This window comes from Brachycentrus maculatus, unplaced genomic scaffold, assembly GCF_059751285.1.
Source record: "Brachycentrus maculatus isolate JH-2025_06_01 unplaced genomic scaffold, ASM5975128v1 h1tg000270l, whole genome shotgun sequence".
Lineage (NCBI taxonomy): Eukaryota > Metazoa > Arthropoda > Insecta > Trichoptera > Brachycentridae > Brachycentrus > Brachycentrus maculatus.
In genome coordinates, this window is record NW_028281021.1 from 138,771 (window position 1) to 160,000 (window position 21,230).

General features: G+C 30.1%; 1 protein-coding gene across 3 annotated transcripts in view; it reads right to left on the reverse strand.

The window, feature by feature from the left end:
- LOC148305524 (poly(rC)-binding protein 3-like) overlaps positions 1–21,230 on the reverse strand; it is a 258,974-nt gene that overhangs the window by 125,118 nt on the left and 112,626 nt on the right. The gene's annotated exons all lie outside the window — the stretch shown is intronic.

Consider the following 21,230-nt stretch of genomic DNA (forward strand, 5'->3'; position numbering starts at 1 on the left):
TGTTTCCTTGTACAGAAATATGTACGAGTATATCTCACTTATACCACATATGCACGTGTGTGAAATTGAGCACAAAGGACATTTCAGTGATGTGATGAAAATATTACAAATCTTCAAGAACTTATTTTTAAGCACGAATTTTAAGCACCCACTTACGATACGACAAAACATGTTAAGTGAAATGGACAAGTCCATTGATAATATTGTGAAAAAAATATTTGAGCATTCTAAATAATTATAAAAGAAGGTATCCTAAGACTGTTATAAATAAACTGACATCGCCTTTAAAGTTTTACTGAAAATGCTATATGTTAAAATATTAGAATTGTTTATATTACACAGTGTAAAATATAATAATTCAAACCAGCCTAAGACATTTTTTTTATTAAAAAAAGATAAATATTGTGTTTTTATTATTTACAAAAATACTTGGATTTCTTACTATTACTGTGAGCCTAAGCGATTAGAAATAGGTATCAAATTGTGGTAGAGTGGGTTCGCACCAAGAAATTCTGACTCAAGAGTCTGCGACACTAATCACGGGACCACAACCCGAATATTAATATCGTTTATTATGTCAGACACTAAATTATTCACCCTACGGATGATATGTCAATATTATAGTAATCTATGCGTATATTATGTGTTCGAACGGAGCAAGCTAAATAATTACTTCATAAATTTCACAACTGGTGACGCCACAATAAGCCATACTTCCAAATTTATCAAAAATCGTACCAGCATGTGGAAGATAGTTAAGATCATTGTATATTTCCAGCTATTAAAAAATCATGTTATCTGGATGTTCACTGTTCACAGAATTCACTATTCTACATATAATTGATAACCACACACTTTTGGAACTCCTGCATGTATCATTAATCTCATGACACTTGATATGTAAGTTCACTGGAGCTATCTATAGTTGAATTGGGAAATCTTTTATTAAATGGAGATTCTTTCTTTTGGATGTATGCATGACTTTTTTAACCTGATAATTTTACATAAACATAGTGAATGTTGCACGTGTTTAATGTGATCACTCAACAAGCTTATGACGGGTCATAGGCCCTATAAATACCCAGGCTTCCATATTTTTCTTCATCTTTGTTGAGATGTCAAAAACGCGAGAACACCCAGATTTGTAAACAAGTATTTGGACGCACACAAAATGTTGTAGGTATATAATTATTAAAATTATACCATATATTTTTATTTTAGATGTTACCATGTTATTTATTGAAAATTATAATCTTTAATTTCTTCAAATATATATAAATATTTAATTTATAAATGTTTTACCCTCACCATGAGGGGAAAACATTTGTTTGACTGTACTGCGAAAACCTTAATATTACATACCACTTTCCATAAAACAAATACGAGCCCATATGTTTCATACACCAAAATTAATATTTTAACGACCGCGCGATATTATTTCACATTAAATTTATAACTGCTTTCAATTTTTCGTTAGTCTAAAGTAAGTAATACAGAATGTACAAATACTATTTCAAGACTCTCTTTATTATTTTATGTTCACAAATCTGGATTATCTCCGGAGTTATTTTTTTCAAAATTTTTTGAGATTTCAAAAAACAATACAATACATAAAATTATCATTTAACCAAGCATGGTCAGCATGTTTGGCTACCTTTCTGGAGGTTCCGGGTCAAATAAATAAAAGTGATCATTTCACTCTAATATTTATTCAGTATAACCCTTGACTGGTACCTGAAGCGAAGGGCTGATCGTTTTCTTTCCTTCAAGTGTTAATGATCAAGATAACACTGCGTTTATGTAACGCAGTGTCCTATGCACCACCGGTGTGGATAAGGGTTGTTACTTTTTTTATAAAACGATCCTTAAATTAATTTTGTCAGTTTTTTTTTTGTAAAATCACTCACCAAAACTTTTGAATTTAATATTTTATACACATGTTACATTCATCTTACTACCCACTATTGAAAACTACATTTCGTACTAAATTTTAAAAATACAGCTTCAGATTTTGTATAAAAATAACTGGCCCAAAAAGGGTACATAAAAATTAAAATTTAAATAAATTTCCAAGTTTTTAAAATAAATCGGGAAAGAATTCTACAAAAAAATTATGTAGGTTTTTACTTATAGTATATAAAAGTTAGATGTCCATGAAAACCATAAATATTACCTAAATTTAACACCTACATTTTTTTAATTGAAGCATAAACATAACATTCAAAATTTAAATACAGTATAGTTTAAATAATATATGTAGTATAGTTTTCAATCGTGGATAAAATGATGAATGTAACACGCGTATAGAACGATCACTTAAACCAGCATATGGTAGATCGTAAGCCTTGTAAATACCCGGATTTCCATATTTATCAGTTATTGAGTCATCAATTAAAAAAATCAATAAAAATAACTCCTAAGTTGATCAAAATCCAGAATTCATGAACAAAAATTTGGAACAAATCAAAATATTCTGAATAAAATGTATTTGTTTGATTCTGAAGTTTAACAAGTATGAGATATATTTTGCAAATAAAATATCCTGGAATCCATTCAGTGAACATAAGTTCAAAATTGGGAAATAATCCCTCAATTTTGCCTCGAATATTAGCTTGCCCGTTAATATTTGAGAGGTGGTTTTCTGAAGTTAATAAAGCAATACGTTAACAATGAGGACTAATTACAAAGGGGGCGTTAACAAAAAGTTACTTTGGCTGATAACGGTTATTCAGGTTGGTAACGGTTTCGTTACGGTCTTTTCAGTAGCGCATTACGCCTGGGTTAGACAATATTAGGACCATTTTTTTCTCATCATTTATCCCTCGATACACCATACTGCTTTTTGATACCCCATGTTCATCAATTTAGAATTCAAGAATGTTTTATATTTATCGTTTGGTCATAAGTTGTCACATATATCACAAATACAAATTAGAACAATAGCACAAATTTAGGTTGAAACATGAGTTCTTTAATAAAATAACCACATATTGTGTTTATTGTGAAATTGTTTAATGTCAAATTTGTTGTATTCTAAACAATATTTAATACTAATCTATTGAATATTTAATACGCTTTCTAAAGATTACTTAAAATATACGTCATTTAGAATTTTTTCCAAATATTTGTAATTAAATACTTGATTATCGAAAACGTCATTACTACATACAAAATGATTATTGAAAATGTAACACAAATATCTTTAAACTATATTATATTATACAGTTTCTTGACATATTCTGATTTTAAGAAAAAAAGGTTTTGACAGTATAACAAGCATTGAAAATAAAAATGAAGGGTTTTTACTAGTAGTATGTTGATGAAATTCACTTGAGTATTATCAATTGTTTTGAGCATTTGTTTTTATCGGCTTTAAGAAATAAATAGGTGGTACCAGTAATGCATTATTAAAAATGTGTTGCAATAATACAGTAAAAAAAATGCTTAGATTTATTTTGACCACCCTGGGAATTGAACCCGGTACCTCCGACTCGAACTAAAGATACGTACGTATCTTATAGAACACTAAGTTAACATCATATCATTCCTTCCTTTAGCAAACTGTCCCTCTCCCTTCACTCCTTACCTTATAAAACTTTATTATCCTTGCTTATTTTATATTCATTTCATTATTTTAATATTCTGCCTGAAATATATTTAAGATAAGGTATATGTTTATTTTATACGATAACTAACAGTCCTCAGCAAACAGCTTTGAAAACCCAAATCTTGACCGCTCACATTGTTCGGTTTCGTCATCAATTAATTTGGCAGTCAGATTGTGGTAACACCTATTTATCTATGAAAATTATTTGAGGGAATTATATTAATTTAGTTGAAATTTGAGTGCAATTAGGTCTTTTTCGAGTTAACATATTAAGCTCTATGTGCCTACTCTACAGCTACAGGAATTCATTCCCACGTATGGGGTACGCCCCGACCCCCATCCCATTAGGGATTTCACGACGTCACTAATAGCACCAGATTATGCCTGTTATATGACAAGCCACCTTAATAATAAGGGTCGCTAAATGGGATAACAGTCTCCGCAAGTTTTAAGTCAACAAATCCGCTTCACCTGGCCTAACTTAAAATTTGACTCAGTGAAACAGGCTTTGATTTTTCCATTTTACTCTTTTTATAAACATCAGTTAAGTAAGGATTTTTTTTATTATTTAATAACCAATTTTGGTTTAATTAGTTATTTAATAGGAATAAAGAAGAGTGATTTTATAGAATAGTGAAATGATGTGATGATAAATACTTATTTTGTAATAAAAAAAAAATACGGATTTTTTTTATTGTTTTATTTTATTTGGCCTCTGACAGCTTTACTCACACTGTCATACTAACAATGTAGATAGTGACGAAACTCGATCACTTTTTAAATTTAATAAAAATACAGTTGGAAAAACTGATAAAGTTTTATTATACAAAATGCCATTCCACCTTTCAACACAGAATAAAAATCTTTTTTTTATAAAACTATTATTGAAAGAAAAAAAAAAGATAATGGAAAAAAATTATGTAAGAAGCTGAGGAGTAAGAAAAAGAGAGTTTGAAGAAGGGACGATATAATGGTAGTTAGGATCAAAGGAAGACCGCGAAAAACTTGGCATGATCAGGAATGTCAAATACTTGAAAGTAATCAGGTCAGGAGTCGAAAAAATTGATTGGTGTGTTTTGGAGGAGGTGCATGAATGTGGAATAGGCGAGGAAAGTTTTCAAAGACAGAGTAGTATGTATTCTATTCTCTTTGCCTACCCCTGCAGTAAAGTGGCGTGATGGTTATTTAGTAAGTTAGTTTTCATTATTTCATATTCATTTTATAGAAAATAAATACACTACAAAAATCTACAATATATCGTCTCGTAAACACATCCGTCCGCCTCCGTAATGTAATGGTTAGCGTGATTAGCTACCATGCTGGAGGTCCCAGATTCGATTCCCAGGAGGGGCTGAAAATAAATATAAGTGATATAATACTCAGATATTTATGTAATATTACCCTGGACTGTTTCCTGTAGCGCAGAAGCGCAAAACTAACATGAAGGCAAGGTGATGCCTCAGACACTGAGTCGATAAGATGCAGTGCCCTATGCATCATTGGATGAGAATAAGGGTTAGAAGAAGCAGAAGAAACACATCCTGTTGATATAATATTTGCTGTCCGCTGTTAGAATGTGACAGAATAATGTATGTAGACCAAAAATTGCATTTCCAATAGTTTTCCCATCACCGGCGACCTTCGATCGAACTTTCAATTACTGGACTTTATTGTTCTCGGGTCGCGTTTTATAATCGAAGTTTTCCCATTTGAATATTTTTGCCGAAGTTAAAACACCGCAGAATGATCAGTCCGCTCTCCGTACCGGGATCCATTCAGTCCTACAATGGGCCGGTAGAAATTAATTTCGATTTTCGCTAAACCAGATTTAATAGCGCAATGTTTGGCGTGATGCGACATATAAATTTAAATTGGAATTCCGAAAAGCCTGCAGTATTTACAGAAGTGACGATTCATAATATCATATTAATTTTGTACCATTTAATTTATGTTAAATACGGAATATGGTAAAATCATTTTATACTTTGAATGTATAATTTTTTTCAATATAGTGAAGAAAAACATATTTTATGTCAATTTTATTTTATTCATTTTGTTTATATTGTATTTTGTAATCCCGGCATTATTTCTTGTATTTTGTTTATTTATTACAAAAAAGAAATCTTACTTCATTGACTGGTTTAAATTTCAAATATCATGAAAGCGCGTTATCTTAAAAATACACTCACTATTTATTTGTCAATAGAATAGAGTCTCGACATGAGAAAGAATTGACTTTTTTAAACAAATTTTGATACGTAGTACGATTTTTTCGTCTTGGGACTTTTACAGTAAATATTAAATACTAAATATACATTTCTCTTTTTACCTTTTTATTTCGTGTACTAGTTAGTGTCGCGAATCAAAATTTCTAGGTTTGAACCCTTTCTGCTACAATTTGTTACCTATTTTCAATAATGAGTCGCTTAAGCTCACAAAAATAGTAAGAAATTGAAGTATTTTTGTAAATAATAAAAATACATTTTTTTCCTTTATTTAAAAATAGTAAATACCAACATCTATACATTTACTGGTTTCTTTATCACATCGTGTTTAATTCATAATTTATTCTCAACGCTCCAAAATATTGATGAAATACATCATTCGCCAAAGATTAAGATGAACTTCGCAAATTAAGGAAGCGATTAAAAAACTCCGGGAAACTAAGCAACTGGGATTGGAAGTGAGCGGCGAAAATGGGCATCGCCCATCCATTAGGTTACTGACGATAATAAATAGCTTGGGGAGAAAATTCATTAATCGCAATAAAAGAATAAAGTGGAAAAGCGGAAAATAAAAGAAACTCCTGACTTCAAATAAGTCTGATACTTCATTCGGGTCTAGATATTACTGCAAAACCAATTATTGGTATCCCTCTTAAAATACCATTTGTAAAGATGAACTAACAACTTGAAAACAACTTGCTTTGAGTAAATGCAATTAATGCTATCTTCAATATTTATTTATTTGGGTAAATGAACAAAATATACAATGTATAAAAAGGGGTAATAAAAATACAAATCAAGTAAAATATGGAAATGAGAACAATTAAAAAAATGTGGTTATGTTAATCGATTATTATGAATAATTTAATTCATGATACCATTTTTAATACAAAAATGTTATAAATGTAAGTTAAATTAGATTTTAAAATAAAATATTTTTTTTATAATATTTGTATTTTTCAAATTATCATTCTGAATATAAAATTAATCGTATGAAATGTGATTTGATATGTTTATTGAAATAATTATGAAAATAAAACTAGAGCGAAAAATACAAGTATACTTACATATAGAAGTACATATTTCTAATTTATAGTATTTCTTTAATATATTTTTAAAGTTTTATGTTTTAATTCATTGCTTCATTTGTTAAATTTAATATGTTTTTTTAAAATAATACTTATTCTTAATTAAAACACGTTTTAAAATAATAAACACATCATCATTGATTATTTTCTATCAAAACGTTTTCATTTACGAGCATATTATGGTGTTCCTACATTTCTAAGAAACTTTTATCAAATTTTCAATATCCTTCCGAGAATGTTTATGTATTCAATTCCATTTAAAATAAGAAAATAATTTTAATGAGGTTTGAGTAATGTAACTAATTGACGCTCCTTAACTAGAAAACCTTTTAACCATCTCATTTTTCAGAAAGTTTCCTTTTTTGTTTGAAGCTTAATTAGGAAATAACAGAATGGATGAAAACAAGTTTTCGTACCCTCAATGAGGAAAATTTTCACTTTGAATAATTATTAATTAGTTTTTTTTTTCAATTTTTTTTAAAATAGTTCATAAGCATATATTTTCCAAACTTATACTTATAACTATTTTGAAATGTTTTGAAAACAAAAGGTCTTTAATTTCTGAGATTTGTACGATTCTGAAAGTTGATTTGAATATTTAAAGAAGGCAAAATAAGGAAAAAACGTAAGGGTAAGATAAGGATTAACGATAAAATTATGAAAGGTGTGTTGAAATGGTTTAGACATGTGAACGAATGAATACAAAGAAAAATGGTAAAACAAGTATATTTATGACGCAAATAAAAAAAGTAAAGAAAAACTTAGTATGACTGACTATTTGAGATATTTCTATGTGGTCAGGTTGGAAAAGTCGATTCCTTATCATCAAACTAAATAGTTGTTTTACATGTGTTTTTTTTTCAATTAACTCACTGTATGTTCGTAACTAGCATATGTCGCTCACTCCTTTCAAGAACGTCATAAATCAAAAATCGTCAATTTTCAGTTGTGCATGTTTTCGGAATGCCCAGAAAATGTACTATATCCCAGCAAAAGAGACATATTTTAAACTTAATATTTACCCACCACAGGGCAGAAAGTGTTGTTTTTGCATTTTGATGAAAAGGTATTGTTTAATTATTTTTTTAAATGAACTAAACATTTTTGAAATGGAGAAAAAAACCTTCAGATTTTACCTTAAAAGATCTGTTGCGCAGTAAAAAGTTCAATAAGTGGCTGAATATTTATTTTTAAAACATTGTATTATATTTTTAAACTTTAATAACGTTCTCCTGAAAAATCAAGTTTTTTTTTATTTATGACGTTCTTGAAAGGAGTGAGCGATGTTTATATATTAAATTGAGCGATGTATGTATATCAGTTACCGGTGATGGAATTAAGAAACCAAATGAAATAATGACTTCTTTTAAATAAGTGATTACCAAATTCGATTTTCGGTTCAATCATTTAAAGTTTGTTATTCTAATAAGTGCATAAATTTAGTTGCTTATTACTATATAGCATAAAGCTTGACAAATTGACATATAAAACACATGTTTTTTGAAATGTAAAATTATCTGTTAAAATTTTTATTGGTTACTTTTTAAAAACTTAAATTAGTAAAATCGGTGGGTATGTATAATGAGATGCATGAACGTGGAAGAGGCGAAGAATGTTTGCAAAGACAGAGTGGTGTGGCATTCTATTCACTCTGCTTACCTCTGCGGGGAAGCGGCGTGATGGTTAGTTAGTTAGTTAGTTTAAAAGAAGACAATAACGAATACCTTTCAATCAAATAACTGAAAAAGTAACACTTACAAATTGGTCATAGCATTTGTTGAATCGTAATGAAGTTCGTTTTTCATCCAGGTCATAAAACCATAATAAATTCAAACGTGAAGCTAATATACAGCGCCGTACTCGTAACTACCACAAAACCTTTAATATTTGAAATGGTACGTAGGTTGTGCGCCCTCCCGTGTTGTGACTAATCAGAAGTAATGGTTGTTGAATTCCCACTGCAACTCACCGACTTCCGGCGGTACTCCGCATACAGATATATCACCCGTGCACTTCGCTAATATTCCACTTCCTACGTAAATAAATTCCTAAAAAATGGACTGCGCTGCGAGTCGGAAAAATGATGTTGCGAAAACATAAATATTGAATTACCCAATGTCCGAATTCCACCTCAGTAGTGTTATAGTCAGCACACTCGGCTACCGTACTCTAGTACGGTAGCCGACCATAATGTCCAAATTCCACCTCAGTAGTGTTATAGTCAGCACACTCGGCTACCGTACTAGTACGGTAGTCGACCATAATGTCCAAATTACACCTCAGTAGTGTTATGGTCAGCACACTCGGCTACCGTACTCTAGTACGGTAGCCGACCATAATATCCAAATTCCACCTCAGTAGTGTTATAGTCAGCACACTCGGCTACCGTACTAGTGTACGGTAGCCGACCATAATGTCCAAATTACACCTCAGTAGTGTTATGGTCAGCACACTCGGCTACCGTACTCTAGTACGGTAGCCGACCATAATGTCCAAATTCCACCTCAGTAGTGTTATAGTCAGCACACTCGGCTACCGTACTAGTACGGTAGTCGACCATAATGTCCAAATTACACCTCAGTAGTATTATGGTCAGCTCACTAGCCGACCACTACTTATAACACATCAGTAGTGCTATAACCACGGTTTATAACACTATTGAGGTGGAATTCGGACATTAGGTGATTCAATATTTATATTTTCCTGGGGTCCTATCCTACTGGGAGGGGGGTCAAATATATATTTCAAAGAGATTTTTCACTCTAATATTCATACAATATTACCCTGGACTGCTACCTGAAGCGACGGGCTGACCTTTCCTTCATGTGTTAACTATCAAGATAACACTTCGTTTTTATGATCCAGTGCCCTATGCACCATCGGGTATGGATTAGGGTTTATGTGAACCTCTAAGTGACTTTATAAGGTTAATAGCCTATTCCAACTTGTAACTCCTTACATGAGGAAGAATATAGAAGTCCTACATTTGTATATCATAAATGTCATATTGTTTTATGTGTGAGTTCACTGGAGCCATTTAAGTGTTGGTTTAAAGAAGCTTTTTTTAAGCAGATACTCTTTTATTAGATGAATGTAAGATTCAAACCAAATTATGATGAACAGGGATGCATGAATAGATAGGGGTGAGAAGAAAATCTACCAGATTCACAAAAAAAAAACATTTAAAAAAAATACCTGCATATTAACACTGCAACAACAACAACAAAATAAAGTCAAATACTTATACTATTTTTAATAAAAGTTTTACTTAGAAATAGTTATATTTTCTAAGAAAAAATTAAATGGAAAATGGATAGATATTACCACAAAGTGACTGCCAAATTAATGGATAAAACAAATTTAATTTTTTCATGGAATTGATAACAAGATAAGAGAAAGCTTAACATTTTTTTAAATTTATTTCGCATTTTGAGACGTCATCAAGTGTGACGTCACTGTTATTTACCGCAAGAGTATTTTTTTATGTTTTTTTGTTTGTTTTTTTTTCTACTGTATTGACGTATTTCGTATTACAAGCGGAGACTGACGGCAACGGTCATTTTAACGTACTGTTTTGCAAGGTATTTGTACCAGCTTTCAGGTTTTTATTCTTTCTTTTCAGGTCATATAACATGCGTCATAATACAATACATAACTTATCATTCCAAATTTCTATTTGCGAATTATAAATAAAACACTTTTTTTACCAATTCAGTATTTTATTACGACTAGTTTCGGAATATTCAAGTAGAAGAAAACAAGTGTTTATTTATAATTAAATCATGTCTTAGCAGAAATATTATGCTGAAGCAATAAATTATATAGGCGAATTCAGCGAATGAAAATTACATATAAAACTATTAATACTTCGGATTTTACAAATACGGAGAGATCTTTAAAAGTCACTTATAACAATTATAAAGTATTATTATATTTACAATAAAATCATGTGTTACCACAAAGTGAATGCCAAAACAATCAATTAAATATGTAATATGTTAAGTGTACTAAATACATTATTTCTCGATCGAAAATAGCCGATTGTTTTGTTTATCGAAAGCATATTACCATACATACCACAACATTAACAATCCTTTTCAATACAAAATATGCGTTTAAGATATTTATATAAAGAATTTCGACCAAATTTTTCTTACCCTATGGAGGGTAATCGGACCGTTTGTCGTTAATATTTCACACTTTATACATAGTTATCTAAATGACGTCAAAACCCGTCTCGACGCGACGCGTTGAATCATTGATACGGCCAGTTAGCGTGATGCTCGTGCAAGATGTCCCGTGGCCAGTGCCAATCTCCCCAGAATCCCTCAGGATGATCACGTGACGCCATTTCACATAATTTCACCCCCTCCCCCGCCCCACCCGGACAGTGAAGCAACTTAAGAACTTCCGGAGCACTCAAGGGTCAGTCAATTTATTTAAGAGCTTCTAAATATTGGTCCAGTTCTCGGTTGTCATATGAGTATTTATATCTGGTGCTGCGGTTAAACAATTTTGCTCGATGCTTTTAAATTGATTTGATTTCGAACTGCAGTAAAGTGAGGGTACTTTGTCCCAAGGGAGGTTGTTCCACACCATTGATTTAAAATTAAAATAAATATGTAATATCGATTCTGTAAATCACATTTGCCGTTACATCGCTGAATTCATAATCAGTGAACATTTTTATTTTAATACCACATTTTCATTCATCGTTTGCCTTGTAAAATTCCACTTTAAAACAATACTATCCATTCCATCATCAGGTCAACTGTAGACTGAAGTTGCTACGGTCGCTTTTATACTATATTGAACAATATTTATTACTGTTATTATTATTGTATTTGAAAGAGAGAGAGAGAGAAACAGGGTAAAGTAATCACTGCATATAATGGAAATAATTTCTAAAGTGGACTTCAATTTGAAGCGGATTGTGTATTTTACTGATGTCTAAAGATATATGAAGACGAATAAGGAAGTCTTTGCATTTAGAGGGCTTACGACCTGTTATAAGCTGTGTTTTATTTACCATATCATGATTAAGTAGATACACTCAGATTTATGAACAAAGATTTAGACGCACTCAAAATACTGTGAATAAATGACTTGTCAGTGTGATTGTAAATTATGGGTAGAATAGTGAACGTTATGTGTGTATAAAATTGTCACTTAAACCAGCTTATGATATGTTTGAAGTCCTGTTAAAATTTATATTTTAGTCCTGTAAAAACATATTTATTCTTCTTCACATATGTTGACATATCAATAAGTAGACTAACCAAATTTTGTAAACAAAAATTTTAACCCACAAAAAACATTTTTATTGTTCTTATAAATTCAACGCCATTCATTAAACTTTTTTGTAAAAGTAATTGCTTTTCGTGTATAATACGTTATATAATCGTGATCATCTGTTTTCAATGGGACAAACATTTTGTATGGGAATAGGTACATATAACTGGAAAGCAACAATACAATAGAACAGTTTTCATAATGCATTCTGCATATGAAACCCGAACTAAGGGCAGATTACGGAAAGGGATTTAAAGTATATCGGATGATATAGAAAAATACTGCATTTTGCATCATTTGGTATTCCAATATATGATAGTGTATACCATGTTAACTCATAAAGGGAATTCGTGTCTGGGCACCAAGTTAGAAGAGCTAAAATGTCCTTCATAATCAAGAAGAAATAGCTTGTTTCTATATTAAGTCTTTTTGTGTTATACTAAAAAAAATTCAATTGACTCAAAGTTATATAAATATATGATTATTTTATTGATTGCTTCCTATACTACCAGAAGATGAGCTTTCTATTTTTAGACCAATAATCCCTTATATTGCATTGCGATAATATGATTATCCTTGATTTTAGGACTACTCATTAAAACTTTCAGACGAAAATTTCTGGGAGATGGATGTTTGGTTCCTTAAAACTTGGATGCGAAATTTAATCGCTCGAAGATATTCCCCCTTTATTGTTAAATCGGCCATGCGGATACTCCCTTCAATACTTCAAAGGTTTGATTTCACAAAGTGCGGTCACCTTCTTTTAATCAAATTCATACAAATTGAAAGCGACTATTTAAATTTACGTCTTAACAATTAATCCGCTTCATAGTATCCAAAATAAACATTATTCGAATAAATAATATAATAAAGTAAACATATGATAATAAAAAATAAAAAATCAAATCCCTCACTCCTTTCAACAACGTCATACTTATATCAGATTTAGTCTTGATTTTTCAGGAGATCGTTTTTTAAGTTAAAAATTTGATAAAATGTATTCAAAATAAAATCAAGCCACTTATCGAACTTTTTACTGTGCAACAGATCTTTTTAGGTAAAACCTGAATGTCTTTTTTTTATTTATGACGTTCTTGAAAGGAGTGAGCGATATGTAAGTAAAAGTAGAATTCAATCCATAACCGTGTTTAATTTCGGGTATATTACCCAACAATTCAATATGGAATTCTACCAACTGCCTGCAGTTACAATAAAGAACATTTAATGTTTATATTTTTACTGAATCTTGTATTGGAATCAATTTTACTACTGTGTGAATTGAACGACAAAAGAGATGTCGTGAAGTCACTATAATAGAGTTTTTTTTTTCGTTTCACGAAAAGGCTATTGGAATAGTAATTTGAATGTTCCCTTTAACGGTTGCTTGAGAATGACAACTTTCACAGATTGATTGGATTTCTTGGAGCAATGTTTGTTCACCACCCTTTGTAGTGACTGAATGTTCGTATCGAGGGGGTACTTAACTGGAGGGGTGGAAGAACTTCAAAGGTAGGTAGGTACCTTACAAACATGTATATACATATATGTGAATTTGCACTTCGACCAAACTGACAAACTCAAGATAACAGTAATAAAATTGATTTAACAGAGCTTTTGTAAAAAATATTTCACATGAATATTTTATATATTACTGATTCTAATATAATTTATATATTATTAATTTAGTTCGACTTCGTAGTTGAATGATCATCATGCACAGCTACAGTTCTGGAGGTCCCAGGTTCGATTCCCAGGGGGAAGGTCAAATAAATATAAGTATTTTTCTCTCTCTAATATTAATTCAATATTACTCTGGACTGGTTGGTACCTGAAGCGAAGGGCGGATCACCTTTATTTCATGTGTTAATAACCATTAAGATAACACTGCGTTTTTGAACCATTGGGGTTGGAAACCAAAGGTTGGAAAAAAATAAGAAGATTCTAATAATCAAACCATAAAACCCCGACACTGCAGCACGAGTCGTATGTTTGCCACAGCACGCCTACCACATTGGGATGGCCTGTTAAGGCACCGAGTGGCAGGCTTCCGGGAGAGGCTGATGAAGAGCTCCAACCTCATCACAAAGCAGCTTGTGGAGCACAGATGGGGGCTGGACATGTGGCGGCACTGGAAGACAGTGCTGCGTTTGCCAGCAAGCTAATCTTCATCTACATCTCTCCAAATTTCCTTTTTTTTCACCGTTTCTTTTCATTTTTTTTATTTTTATTCGTTTATTATTTTTAATTTCATTTTATAAAAAAAATGTTGTAAAACATGTATGGCTGACTAAGTATTGCACCCATCACTTAGTCAAGCTGGAATAAAGATTTATTATATATGTATATATATATATATATATATATATATATATATATATATATATATATATATATATATATATATATATATATATATATATATATATATATATATATATATATATATATATATATATATATATATATATAAAGTTGATAATAAACAATAGTAGCATTAACAATAATAAACATGGTTACATTAATAAAAATAAAGCCAATCAAACAATTCCACATTTATAATATTTGAAATACTTTTGATTTTGGTGTAAACGCTTTAATTTTTAAGTTTGTAATGTGTATGTTAATTGTAAATAAAAAATTAAAATTGAAAAAAAATTTAATAATGACAAAATTTAACAAAAGATAATTTTTCTCAATTAATTTTTGTAAACAAAATAAAATCGTAATTTGTAACGCTCTTGTTTAAATATTTATAAAAAAACGCGTCTTTCACGTTTAAGGTATTTTTTTTAATCCATAAAAGTTTTAAAAGGTTGTGTACTAAAAAATAATGAGAATAGGCTTTAATGACCCAGGACACAGTAAAATGACACTCAAAATAGCTGTTAAAAGCCTCGTATACACAACCCTTTATTTTAATTTATGGCTGTTTCGTTTTAACCCTAGAAGGGTAACTTTAACATTAACAAGTAAAGTATACGTTTAGATAAGTAAAAAATTACAAAAATATTTTTTCAAGGTAGATATTTAATAAAGTTGTTGGCACTTCCCAGAGAAAAAAACCAAAGGAAAACTTGGTATAACATATTCTAAAACAATTGTAAATAATTTCTCGAATGTTTTCCGCAGATACTTTGTGGCACATTTTAAAATGTCTTTATAAAATTTATTAACTTTGTTTTTACCACTTTTTTTATGAATACAATTCAACCTACCGGTTTCAACAATACATTGTCATCATCAGGGTTTATTTTAAATCAAAAACATTAAAATATTCTCACCAAAAAATTCCACACAATCCATAAAAAATCCTTTATGTTATTTTTATTATTTATTGCATAGCAACCTCAAATAACAAAAATAGAATCACCCGAAAACCCGTATGAAGCTGCGCACGCATACGTAAAGTGGAGAACACACAAAAATAATAAATAATACGTTGAATTCTATTCATTAAAAAGTAGTGAAAACAAATTTAATTAATTTTATAAAGAAATTGTAAATAAAATTACTGCTAAAATTATTAGCTACATAAAAAAAAATCATGTTAAGGCGGGTTTTACGTATTTGAATATAATCCAGGATTTGGACGTTGCATACAAATAAAAGAATCTCTGATTAATAAAAGCTTTCTTTAATCTAACACAGATGGCTGTTGTGAACCCATGAGATTGATTAATATATTTAGGAGTTCCAAATATTTTAATAGTGTGGTTGTCAATCATGGGTAGAATTGGTGAATGTTACACGTCAAAAATGTACAACTTGGTATGGTCAAGTATTTCAAATCCTAAAAGTTGTCTGATCAAGAGTCGTTATACCAAAAACAATATTTTCTGCCCTGAAGCGGGTAAATATTAAGTTTAAGTATGCCTCTTTTGCTGGGATATAGCACATATTCTGGTCATTCCGAAAACATATACAACTGAAAATTGACGATTTTTGATTTATGACGTTCTTGAAAGATGTGAGCGACACGTAAAATCATAGAACTAAAATCATACACCTAAGTAACTTTACTGCCAACATAGAATCAATGGAATGTATAAACTCATGCCTGTATTGAGAATTTTTTGCCCAGAATTTTCACTCATGAATTACATGAAATTATTGTAACTTTAATCATAAAGAACACTCACAAGTAGGTACAGGCTATAAAACTTAAAAAGTTGAAGCCTGAGTAGGGTCGTGATAAGCGGTGTTGCATAAACCATAGCTAGATTTCAGAATCACTTGGACTTAGGTAATTAAAAATATATATGGTTAGTTAGTTTGTTGGTATATTATTTTTAATGTTGAATGAAATTTGTCACGACAAGATAACACGTGTCGCAAAACCAACTCATCAGAGCAGAAAGGACGTTGAATAGACGAGATACCGGAAGCAGGATACCATCATCTCTAGTACATCCGTATTAAATACACGCCTTTCCGTATGGCTCGTGGTGTCTGGGTAAAATTTGCGTAATTACCTTCCCAGGGTTAAACCGTGTTTGAAATGTCCCTTGATGAAATTTAAATAGATGTTTACACTCTTTTTCCTTTACACCCCGGTCTACGCTTTCAAGTTTCTTGCTGTTTTTATAATAATGACAAAAACAACAGAAAACTTTTTAAAATTTTTAATTAAAATATTTTTTCTTTACCATAAAGGAGTTCAATTATAAATACCACCTTTTCTTAAGATCTATTCCGAATCATTTTCAAACACCGAATTTTCATTTTCAAACGCGAATACGGAATAGTTCAAAACAAATCACTCACTCCTTTCAAGAACGTCATAAATAAAAAATTGTCAATTTTCAGTTATGCACGTTTTCGGTGTACCCATAAAATGTTCTATATCCCAGCACAGAGGCATATTTTTAACTTAATATTTACCTGCTACAGGGTAGAAAGTGTTGTTTTTACATTTTGAAGAAAATGTATTGTTTAATTTTTTTTTAAATGTACTAAATATTTTTCAAATGGAGAAAGAACCTTTAGGTTTCACCTAAAAAGATCAATAGTACAGTAAAAAAGTTCAACAAGTGGCTTGATATTTATTTTTAATACATTGTTTTATATTTTTTTATAACCTAAAAAACGTTCTTCTGAAAAATCAAGTTTTTCGATTTATGACGTTCTTGAAAAGAGTGAGCAAAATGTCATGATAGATTTTATAAAATAGTGGTATTTACCATGTAAATTTTTTTAAAAAAAATGTGAACTTATTTCCACGAAGTGGAATCAGATAATGGAATTTTTTAAATTATATATCTCAAACAAAGTGTACTTAACATTTTATATTAAACGTGTCTCAAATGAGACAAAGGATCTGTTGTTTTTATACGAAAAAAGAAGTCTGAGTATTCCGGTACTTTTATGATCATCAGGCATTTTGTTGGCTTATATAATTACTTTATACACTTGTGTCAATTTCACCAATGTACCCATTATTGAACATTTATATTACACTGATTTTTTAATGATGTGTGTACGAGTATGTACTATTGTAGGACTGCATTCATATGTTAGTTGTTATTTTGATAGGTTTGGAATTATAACAATTTGTAACATATTGGCATTTTCCAATAAACATTCGAAATTTAATCAAATAACAACTAACATATGAAAAAAAATCCAACAACAGTGGATATAAACATCTTTCAAAAATAAATGCAAAATGGATGATGGGTAGAATGATGAACGTTACATAGGCATGTAAAGTGATCATTTATCTAAGTTAGATGAATGCCAAGTTGTAAGCCATGGATTACTGTACAAAATGATCTGATTTAAAAAAAGGGTAGATGCCTTGTACCAGTTAATTTACTTAAAGATATATTGATAAATCTTCCGTAAGGTGAATAATCCAATGTGATAATAAATTTAAGAAAAACACTTTACAATTCATCTGTTTTCTTTAAAGTTTTGCTCATTGAAGTATTATATTTAATGATGTGTGTACGAGTATGTACTATTGTAGGACTGCATTCATATGTTAGTTGTTATTTTGATAGGTTTGGAATTATAACAATTTGTAACATATTGGCATTTTCCAATAAACATTCGAAATTTAATCAAATAACAACTAACATATGAAAAAAAATCCAACAACAGTGGATATAAACATCTTTAAAAAATAAATGCAAAATGGATGATGGGTAGAATGATGAACGTTACATAGGCATGTAAAGTGATCATTTATCTAAGTTAGATGAATGCCAAGTTGTAAGCCATGGATTACTGTACAAAATGATCTGATTTAAAAAAAGGGTAGATGCCTTGTACCAGTTAATTTACTTAAAGATATATTGATAAATCTTCCGTAAGGTGAATAATCCAATGTGATAGAATAAATAATAAATTTAAGAAAAACACTTTACAATTCATCTGTTTTCTTTAAAGTTTTGCTCATTGAAGTATTATATTTAATGATGTGTGTACGAGTATGTACTATTGTAGGACTGCATTCATATGTTAGTTGTTATTTTGATAGGTTTGGAATTATAACAATTTGTAACATATTGGCATTTTCCAATAAACATTCGAAATTTAATCAAATAACAATTAACATATGAAAAAAAATCCAACAACAGTGGATATAAACATCTTTCAAAAATAAATGCAAAATGGATGATGGGTAGAATGATGAACGTTACATAGGCATGTAAAGTGATCATTTATCTAAGTTAGATGAATGCCAAGTTGTAAGCCATGGATTACTGTACAAAATGATCTGATTTAAAAAAAGGGTAGATGCCTTGTACCAGTTAATTTACTTAAAGATATATTGATAAATCTTCCGTAAGGTGAATAATCCAATGTGATAGAATAAATAATAAATTTAAGAAAAACACTTTACAATTCATCTGTTTTCTTTAAAGTTTTGCTCATTGAAGTATTATATTTAATGATGTGTGTACGAGTATGTACTATTGTAGGACTGCATTCATATGTTAGTTGTTATTTTGATAGGTTTGGAATTATAACAATTTGTAACATATTGGCATTTTCCAATAAACATTCGAAATTTAATCAAATAACAATTAACATATGAAAAAAAATCCAACAACAGTGGATATAAACATCTTTCAAAAATAAATGCAAAATGGATGATGGGTAGAATGATGAACGTTACATAGGCATGTAAAGTGATCATTTATCTAAGTTAGATGAATGCCAAGTTGTAAGCCATGGATTACTGTACAAAATGATCTGATTTAAAAAAAGGGTAGATGCCTTGTACCAGTTAATTTACTTAAAGATATATTGATAAATCTTCCGTAAGGTGAATAATCCAATGTGATAGAATAAATAATAAATTTAAGAAAAACACTTTACAATTCATCTGTTTTCTTTAAAGTTTTGCTCATTGAAGTATTATATTTAATGTACGAGTATGTACTATTGTAGGACTGCATTCATATGTTAGTTGTTATTTTGATAGGTTTGGAATTATAACAATTTGTAACATATTGGCATTTTCCAATAAACATTCGAAATTTAATCAAATAACAATTAACATATGAAAAAAAATCCAACAACAGTGGATATAAACATCTTTCAAAAATAAATGCAAAATGGATGATGGGTAGAATGATGAACGTTACATAGGCATGTAAAGTGATCATTTATCTAAGTTAGATGAATGCCAAGTTGTAAGCCATGGATTACTGTACAAAATGATCTGATTTAAAAAAAGGGTAGATGCCTTGTACCAGTTAATTTACTTAAAGATATATTGATAAATCTTCCGTAAGGTGAATAATCCAATGTGATAGAATAAATAATAAATTTAAGAAAAACACTTTACAATTCATCTGTTTTCTTTAAAGTTTTGCTCATTGAAGTATTATATTTTATTATTATCCATGTGATAATTTGATCATTTTTATATGTATATATATATATAGGAAAATAAAACAAAGACAAATATTTAACAATATTTTGTGAATGGATGTAATTGTCCTTTTAAAAAAATATAAATTAAAGCATAGAAATATATCCGATAGTTATATTTCTATGCTATAGATAGACTGGTAAAGTTACTGAGTAACATATTGTGCTTTTTATGACGTAGAATATATATTATACCATGAAGTTGAATCTAAGTGTTGTAATTGAAAGTTAACCTGAGGTAAAAACTTCCTAACTGGTGAATTTTGTTAGAACTTTTATTTCTGCCAATTTAATTATCCACGTGGACTTTCTCTTGCGAACTTCCTTCCTATAATTTTAGTTTCGAGTTACATTATGCTAGCTTTTATCAGAATTTCGGGACTTTCTCGTTTCGAGACTTTTACTGATAAATCATTCATCTGAATTTCAATCACTAGAGCTTTAAATTCAACACGTTATTATGTTCAGTGTTTTGTTATTCTAAAGCTTTAAGGACTTTTCATAAAAATCGATAACAAACAGATTGAAGCATTTTTTTTTATTATATGTAACATTATTTGTAACAGAATGCAATATATTGTACATGATAAATATCTGGAACATGCGAAAGAATTTTCGTATTAATAATATAATAAAACCCTTATCCGCACCCCAATGGTGCATAGGGCACTGCTTCATATAAACGCAGTGTTATCTTGATCGTTTACACATGAAGGAAAGGTGATCAGCCCTCCGCTTCAGGTACCAGTCCAGTAAATATTGAATAAATATTACAGTGAAAAAATTACTTATATTTATTTGACCCCCCCCCCTGGGAATTGAACCCGGGACCTCCAGAACGGTAGCCGAGCGTGCTGACCATTACACTACGGAGGCGGACAAGGACAATTTTCGTATTAAAGAATAAAAATAGATATGGATAAAAAGAGAATAGTGAATGTGGGGAATATAATTGAAAGTGCTATGAATACAGTGAATGCAAATAAAAATATGTCCATTAAAATCTAAACTGGTATTTCTAACGGAGTAATTGTGTTAAACTGATTTATGAAAGTAAAAAATAGAATTGAATAAAAAGGATGAATGTAGAGTGAACCGAAACATAAAATCTGGTCGTGTCAAAAGACTACGTAA